A 9,224-nucleotide genomic window follows, 5' to 3' on the forward strand; every position below is an offset into this window, starting at 1 on the left:
CCATTGTTATTATAGTCTAGAGTTTAACAAGTTAATACATAAAAGAAGTTGGATCAGGGCGGAGGGATAAGTAAAAAAGGAATTTTTCTAAAGAAAAAAAATTAACAATTTTCTCAAAACTAGAAGCCTGGTAAACGAATTTCGTTTACTCGGGGGGGAAGGGGTCCCTCACCCTTGCCTGTGCCCTCTCACAGTCTGGGAGTCATGGGGAGTGGGCGTAAGCCAGCAGTTGGACATCCTTAGTGCTGCTGCGGAGGTGGGAGAGGCTCCGGCCACTGCTGCTGCACTTGACAGCCGTGAACCCGGCTTCTGGCTGAGCAGAGCTCCCCCTATGGGAGTGCACTGACCACCAGGGGGCAGCTCCTTCATTGAGCGTCTTCCCGCTGGTGGTCAGTGTGCATCATAGCAACTGGTCGTTTCGCTGTTCGGTCGACTTGCATATTAGCCTTTTATTATATAGGATAAAAAGTCTTATTAGAAATGTGTTCTATGTTCTAGGCTCAGAGTATTTAGAAAGATAAAATTCATATATGCATATTAGCAAACACATATTCATAAGTAATTAAGGTTTAGTTTACCATATACATTTTGAATACTAATTGGAGTGAGATAATTTTATGTTTAGGTAAATGACTGAATCTAAATCTGGTGTCATAAAGCAGAGCCATCCTCTTTCAATATGTTTTTTAAAATTGATTTTTAGAGAGCGGAAGGGAGAGGGAGAAGGGAGAGATAGAAACATGGATGATGAACACCACCTAGGGAACAGCTGCGAACCCAGGAACACCGGATCTCAAGCAGCATGAATACGCGGATTTGGAGGAGCTCTCCACCTTCTCATGGAAAGGTCAGATTTTACCTAGGAAAAGGAGAGAGAGAGCTACATAACCAGATACTCAGAGAAGAGAGATCATGGGGAGACAAAGAAACAGCCCGCATATGAAAGAAAAGGAGGCATCACCAGTCAAGGAAGTAAACAAAATGGAGGCAAGCAATATTTCAGAGAAAGAATTCAGAGAAATGGTCATAAGGTCGCTGAGAAGAATGGAAGACAAATTCAACAATATGTGTAAGAACCAAGAGGAAATGAAGAACCAAGAAGAAATGAAAAATGACATCGCTGCTATAAAGAACTCAATAGAAAGTATTAACAGTAGACTAGAAGAAGCAGAGGACTGCATCAGTGAGCTAGAAGACAAGGTAGAAAAAAATACCCAAACAGAGCAGCATCTAGAAAAAAAAACCTTAAAAAACAGGAGGAGAGCCTAAGGGAACTTTGGGACAACACAAAATGAAACAACATCAACATAATAGGGGTGCCAGAAGGAGAGGAAACTGAGCAAGGAATAGAAAACCTGTTTGAAGAAATAATGACAGAAAACTTCCCTGATATAGGGAAGAAAAAACTCACACAAGTCCGAGAAGCTCACAGAGTCCCAAACAAAATGAACCCCAAAAGACCGACGCCAGGGCACATTATAATTAAATTGGTAAACACCAATGACAAAGTAAGAATCTTAAAGGCTGCCAGAAAGAGACAGATAGTTACCTACAAAGGATCACCCATCAGACTGGCAACTTATTTCTCAACAGAAACACATCAGGCCAGAAGGGAATGGAATGAAATATACAAAGTCATGCAAAGAAAGGGTCTGAATCCAAGAATACTGTACCCAGCAAGGCTATCAATCAAAATTGAGGGGGAAATCAGGAGCTTCACAGACAAAAAAGGACTAAGGGAGTTTATTACCACCAAACCAGCAATGCAAGAAATGCTAAAGGGTCTTCTGTAAAAAGAAGAAATAGGAAGCGAAGAAGGAACACAAGTGTAAAAAAAAAAATGGCGACAAACAAGTACCTATCAATAATAACTTTAAATGTAAATGTATTAAATGCCCCAATCAAAAGACATAGGCTAGCTGAGTGGATAAGAAAACATGATCCATATGTCTGCTGTCTACAGGAAACCCACCTCAGAGAAAAGGACTCAGACAGACTGATGGTGAAGGGATGGAAAAAGGTTTTTCAGGCAAATGGAAATGAAAAAAAAAAGCTTGGGTAGCAATACTTATATCTGACAAAATAGACCTCAGAATGAAGGCCATAACAAGAGATAAGGAAGGCCACTTCATAATACTAAAGGGAGAAATCCAACAAGAAGAAATAACTCTGGTAAACATATACGCACCCAATACACTAGCACCCAAATACATAAAAAAAACTTCTGGAGGGTATCAAGGGAGAGATTGACAGCAATACAGTCATAGTAGGGGACTTTAATACCCCACTATCACCATTGGACAAATCCTCTAAACAAAAATGAGCAAAGAAACATCAATACTAAATGACTCACTAGATCAGATGGAATTAATTGACATCTTCAGAACATTTCACCCCAAAGCCACAGAATATACATTCTTCTCAAGTGCACATGAGTCATTTTCAAAGATAGACCATATATTGGGTCACAGGCAAAGTCTCTTCAAATTCAAGAAGATAGAAATCATATCAGGCATCTTCTCAGAACACAATGGCATAAAACTAGAAATCAACCACAATAAAAACAACTACAATAAAAAATATCAAACACATGGAGACTAAATAGCATGCTATTAAACAATGACTGGGTTACCAGAGAGATCAAAGAAGAAATAAAAAGCATCATGGCAACAAATGACAATGAAAACAAAACAATCCAAAATCTATGGGACACACTGAAAGCAGTCTTGAGAGGGAAGTTCATAGCTCTGCAAGCCTACAGCAAAAACCAAGAAACAATGGTAATAAATTACCTAACCCTACAACTCGAAGAGTTAGAAAGAGAGCAACAAGAAAAGCCCAGAGTAAGCAGAAGGAAGGAAATAATAAAGATCAGAGCAGAGATAAATGAAATAGAGACCAAAAAAACAATACAAAAGATCAATAAAACCAAGAGCTGGTTCTTTGAAAGGATAAACAAGATTGATAAACCTCTAGCCAGGCTCACCAAGAAGCAAAGAGAGAGGACCCAAATAAACAAAATCAGAAATGAAAGAGGTGAAATAACAACCGATCCCACAGAAATACAAATGATTATGAAAAAATACTATGAACAACTCTATTTCAACAAAAATGGACAACCTGGATGAAATGGACATATTCTTAGAAAAATACAAGCTCCCAAAACTCAACCAAGAAGAGTATAAAAACCTGAATAGGTTGATAACTACTGAAGAAATTGAAACAGCAATAAAATATCTTCCAGCAAATAAAAGCCCTGGTCCGGATGGCTTTACAGGGGAGTTCTACCAAGCATTCAAAGAAGAACTAAAACCTATCCTCCTCAGACTATTCCAAAAAATTCAAGAGGAAGGCACACTTCCAGGCTCTTTCTATGAAGCCAGCATTACCCTAATCCCAAAACCAGTTGAAGACACCACAAAAAAAAGAGAACTACAGGCCAATATCCTTGATGAACATAGATGCTAAAATCCTTAACAAAATACTAGCAAATCGGATTCAGCAATACATTAGAAAGATCATACACCATGACCAAGTGGGATTTATTCCGGGGATGCAAGGATGGTACAATTTATTCTTCAAATCAATAAATGTGATACATCACATAAACAAACTGAGAGACAAAAATCACATAATCATATCAATTGATGCAGAAAAAGCATTTGACAAAATCCAACACACTTTCTTGATAAAAACTCTCAGAAAAGTGGGAATAGAGGGATCATACTTCAACATAAATAAAAGCCCTAACTGACAAACCTACAGTCAACATCATACTCAATGGGCAAAAACTAAACTCATTTCCCCTAAGAACAGGAAGAAGACAAGGATGCCCACTTTCACCACTCCTGTTCAACATAGTATTAGAAGTACTAGCCATAGCGATCAGACAAGAAGAAGAAATAAAAGGCATCCAAATTGGAAAAGAAGAAATAAAACTGTCCTTATTCGCAGGTGACATGATACTATACATAGAAAACCCCAAAGACTCCATCAGAAAACTACTAGACCTAATAAATGAATTTGGCAACGTATCAGGATACAAAATTAATGCCCAGAAATATATGGCCTTTTTATACACCAATAATGAACTAACAGAAAGAGAACTGAAAAAAAAAACAATCCCATTTACCATTGCACCAAAAAAATTAAGATACCTAGGAATAAACTTAACCAAGGATGTAAAAGACCTGTACTCAGAAAACTACAGGACATTGAAAAAAGAGATAGAGGAAGCCATAAACAAATGAAAGAACATACCATGTTCATGGATTGGTAGAATCAACATCATTAAAATGTCCATACTACCTAAAGCAATCTATAGATTCAATGCAATACCTATTAAAATACCAATAGCATATTTCAAAGATTTAGAACAAACTCTCCAAAAATTCATCTGGAATAAAAAAAGACCCTGAATAGCCACAGCTGACCTGAGAAAGAAGAACAAAGCTGGAGGGATCACAATACCAGACATCAAATATATTACCAAGCCACGGTTCTCGAAACTGCCTGGTACTGGCACAAGAACAGACGTATAGACCAATGGAACAGAATAGAGGACCCAGAAATTGACCCAAGCCATTATACTCAATTAATATTTGACAAAGGAGGCAAGAGCATACAATGGAGTCAAAATAGCCTCTTTAATAAATAGTACAGAAAAATAGTGCTGGGAAATTTGGTCAGATACATGCAAAAAAATGAAACTAGATCACCAACTTATACCATACACAAAAACAAACTCAAAATTGCTAAAGGACTTGAACGTAAGATGGGAAACCATAAAAATCCTATAAGACTCCATAGGTAGCAAAATTGCAGACATATGTCTTAGCAATATCTTTACAGACATAGATCCTAGGGCAAGAGAACCTAAGGAGAAAATAAACAAATGGGACTACATCAAAATAAAAAGCTTCTGCACAGCAAGAGAAGCCATCAACAAAACAACAAGAAAGCCCACTGCATGGGAGAACATATTTGCCAATGTTATCTCCGATAAGGGTTTAATCTCTAAAATTTATAGGGGACTCATACAACTTAACAAAAGGAAGATAAACAACCCAATCAAAAAATGGGCAATGGACCTAAATAGACACTTTATGAAAGAGGACATTCAGAAAGCCAAGAGACACATGAAAACATGCTCAAAGTCACTAATCATCCAAGAGATGCAAATCAGAACGACAATGAGGTACCATCTCACACCTGTCAGAATGGCTATCATCAACAAATCAACAAATGACAAGTGCTAGAGAGGATGTGGAGAAAAAGGAACCCTTCTTCACTGCTGGTGGGAATGCAGACTGGTGCAGCCATTGTGGAAGACAGTATGGCGTTTCCTCAAAAATTTAAAAATGGAACTGCCATTTGACCCAGTAATACCACTTCTCAGAATATATCCCAAGAAAACAGAAACACCAATTAGAAAGGATATATGCACCTCTATGTTTATAGCAGCACAATTTACCATAGCTAAGATTTGGAAACAGACTAAATGCCCATCAGTAAATGAGTGGATTAGAAAACTGTGGTACATCTACACAATGGAATACTACGCTGCTATAAAAATGAAGGAATTCTTATCATTTGCAGCAGCATGGATGGAACTGGAGAGTATTATGCTAAGTGAAATAAGCCAGTGAGTGAAAGAAAAATACCACATGATCTCACTCATATGGATAATAAAGAACATTATAACCCGATGAACAAAAAGATAGATACAGAGGCAGAGAAGCATCGAACACACTGTCAAATTACAACGGGAAGGCTGGGAAGTGTTGCGGGGGAGGGGGGTACGAGATCACCGAAGGACTTGTATGCATGCATATAAGCACAACCAATGGACACAAGAAACTGGGGGGGGGGGTGAGGGCATGTGCTGGGAGGTAGGGGAGGCCAGGGGAAAGTCAATGGGGAAAAAAAGGAGACATATGTACTACTATTTGTAATACTTTAAACAATAAAAAATAAAAAATAAATAAAAATAAAAATAAAAAATAAAAAAGAGTAAACACACACACACACACACACACACACACACACACACACAAAGAAACATGGATGACGGGAGAAACTAATTGGCTGCCTCTTGTATGCTCCCTATCAGGGGATCCAGCAACTCTGACATGTGCTCTGAGCAGGAATCACACCAGGGACACTCAACCAGTTAGCTATCCTGACCGGGTGCAGCCATGCTCTTGAGAGCGCACATAAACAGGACAATCATGACTATATTATAATTTTCTATGCTAGTGAATATAAAATGAAGGTTTATAATTATATAATTATATTGATTTATTTTTATGATTATTTTTAAATTTATTTTTATTGTTAAAGGATTACATATGTCCCCTTATGTTCCCTATTGACCCCCTCCACCCCGCACCCACGACCCCCTCAGGTCTTCACCACACTATTGTCTGTGTCCATGGGTTATGCATATGTGCATATAAGTTCTTTGGTTAATCTCTTCCCTCCCACCCACCACTCCTGCCTTCCCTCTTAGATTTATCAGTCTGTTCCATGCTTCTATGTCTCTGGATCTATTTTATTCAATAGTTTATTTTGTTTATTAGATTCTACATATGAGTGAGATCATGTGATATTTCTCTTTCTCTGATTGGCTTATTTTTCTTAGCATAATACTCTCCGGGTATCTCCATGCTGTCTCAGAGGGTAAGAGATTTTTCTTTTTTGCAGCTGCATAGTATTCCACATGTGTAAATGTACCACAGCTTTTTTATCCACTCATCTACTGATGGGCACTTGGGCTGTTTCCAGAACTTAGCTATTGTAAATTACACTGTTATGAACATAGGGGTGCATACATTCTTTTGATTGGTGATATATTCTTAGAAGTGGGATCACTGGGTCAAATGGTAGTTCCATTTTTAATTTTTTTAAGAACTATATACTGTTTTCCATAGTGGCTGCACCTGTCTGCATTCCCACCAGCAGTGTATGAGGATTCCCCCTTTCTCCACATCCTCACCAGCACTTGTCATTTGTTGATTTTTTTTATCTTTATTGTTCAGATTATTACAGTTCTTCCTCTTTTTTCCCCCCATAGCTCCCTTCCATCTGGTTCCCACCCCACCCTCTGCCCTTACCCCACCCCCACTGTCCTCATCCATAGGTGTATGATTTTTTTCCAGTCTCTTCCCGCACCCCCCACACCCCTTTCCCCCCGAGAATTGTCAGTCCACTTCCTTTCTATGCCCCTGATTCTATTATATTCACCAGCTTATTCTGTTCATCAGATTTTTTATTCACTTGATTTTTAGATTCACTTGTTGATAGATGTGTATTTGTTGTTCATAATTTTTATCTTTACCTTTTTCTTCTTTTTCCTCTTCTTAAAGAATACCTTTCAGCATTTCATATAATACTGGTTTGGTGGTGATGAACTCCTTTAGCTTTTTCTTATCTGTGAAGCTCTTTATCTGACCTTCAATTTTGAATGATAACTTTGCTGGTTAAAGTAATCTTGGTTGTAGGTTGTTGCTATTCATCACTTTGAATATTTCTTGCCTCTCCCTTCTGGCCTGCATAGTTTCTGTTGAGAAATCAGCTGACAGTCATATGGGTACTTCCATGTAGGTAACTAACTGTTTTTCTCTTGCTGCTTTTAAGATTCTCTCTTTGTCTTTTGCTCTTGGCATTTTAATTATGATGTGTCTTGGTGTGGTCCTCTTTGGATTCCTTTTGTTTGGGGTTCTCTGCGCTTCCTGGACTTGTAAGTCTATTTCTTTCACCAGGTAGGGGAAGTTTTCTGTCATTATTTCTTCAAATAGGTTTTCAATATCTTGCTCTCTCTCTTCTTCTGGCACCCCCATAATTCGGATGTTGGTATGCTTGAAGATGTTCCAGAGGCTCCTTACACTGTCTTCATATTTTTGGATTCTTTTTTCTTTTTGCTTTTCCGGTTGGGTGTTTTTTACTTCTTCGTACTTCAAATCTTTGACTTGATTCTTGCGATCCTCTAGTCTGCTGTTGGGAGTCTGTATAATATTCTTTATTTCAGTCAGTGTATGCTTAATTTTTAGTTGGTCCTTTTTCATATCCTCAAGGGTCTCACTAGACTTTTTGAGGGTCTTACTAAATTTATCAGCGGTTTCTAGAAAATTCTTGAAAAACCTTATAACCATGGTTTTGAACTCTATATCCAGTAGTTTGCTTTCCTCCATTTCTGTCATTTGTGACCTGTTTCTTTGTCTCCGCATTTTTGCTGCTTCCCTGTGTTGATAGAGTGGCTTTCTGTGCTAGGTGTCCTATAGGGCCCAGTGGCTCAGCCTCCCTAATTACCTGAGGTGGACACTCTTGGTGTACCCCTTTGTGGGCTGTGTGCACAGTCTTGTTGTAGTTAAGCCTTGATTGTAGTTGGTATCACTGGGAGGAATTGACCTCCAGGCCAATTGGCTGTGAGAATCAGCTGTGTGTACGGTGGGAGAACTTCTGTGCTGGAGACACCCTTATGGGGCAAGACTTGCTTGAGTGGGGCTTTGGTGCTCACTGAGTCTGCCCCCTGAGTGTGTCCCTTATGGATCTGAGGAGTTGTAATCTGGATGGTCCCACTCTGACCACTGGGTACACTGGCTCTTGGATCTCTAAGGAGGTGCTAATTTAGCCTCTGCCTGAGGCTACCCAGCAGGAGCTATGGAGAGATCTGCAGATTCCTCTTCTTTGTTTGGTATTTGGAGGTTCCCAGATGAGGCCCAGCTGTGAAGCAGTGCAAGCTGCTGTGGGGCCTTGGGCCTTCTTTTGGATTTCTGGGTCTCTCTGACCCAGCTGCAGTTTGTTAGGTAATTTGAGATTGCAAAGGGCAAGGTCATTCATATCTAAAAGCCTCTGCGCACAGCTTGGGTGGGGTGTGGTCTCAGGGAAACAACAGGGTGGAGCAAAGAGCTAAGGCTGATCCTCAGTCCTGCCCTAAGAGGCCCCAGGTCTCAATGTCCCACGGTAATCACTGCAAGTCAGGAGCTTGAGACTCTTTCCCGATTGAAAAAGACAATGGTGTCCTCATTTGCCAGCCCTTTCCGCTTGCGCCTCCGTACCTCTGCACTTTACTTCCGCACCTCCTCTGAGTCTCAGTGTGCTTTTCTCTTTCCTTCTAGTTGTAGAATTTCCACTCAGCCAGCCTTCCTGTGGCTCTGGATGATGTCCGTTTTGTCTTTTAGTTGTATTTTTGAAGTGGTTGTGTGAGTCAGCAATTTCAGGTG

This window comes from Myotis lucifugus, unplaced genomic scaffold (genome assembly GCF_000147115.1).
Source record: "Myotis lucifugus unplaced genomic scaffold, Myoluc2.0 scaffold_1, whole genome shotgun sequence".
Taxonomy (NCBI): domain Eukaryota; kingdom Metazoa; phylum Chordata; class Mammalia; order Chiroptera; family Vespertilionidae; genus Myotis; species Myotis lucifugus.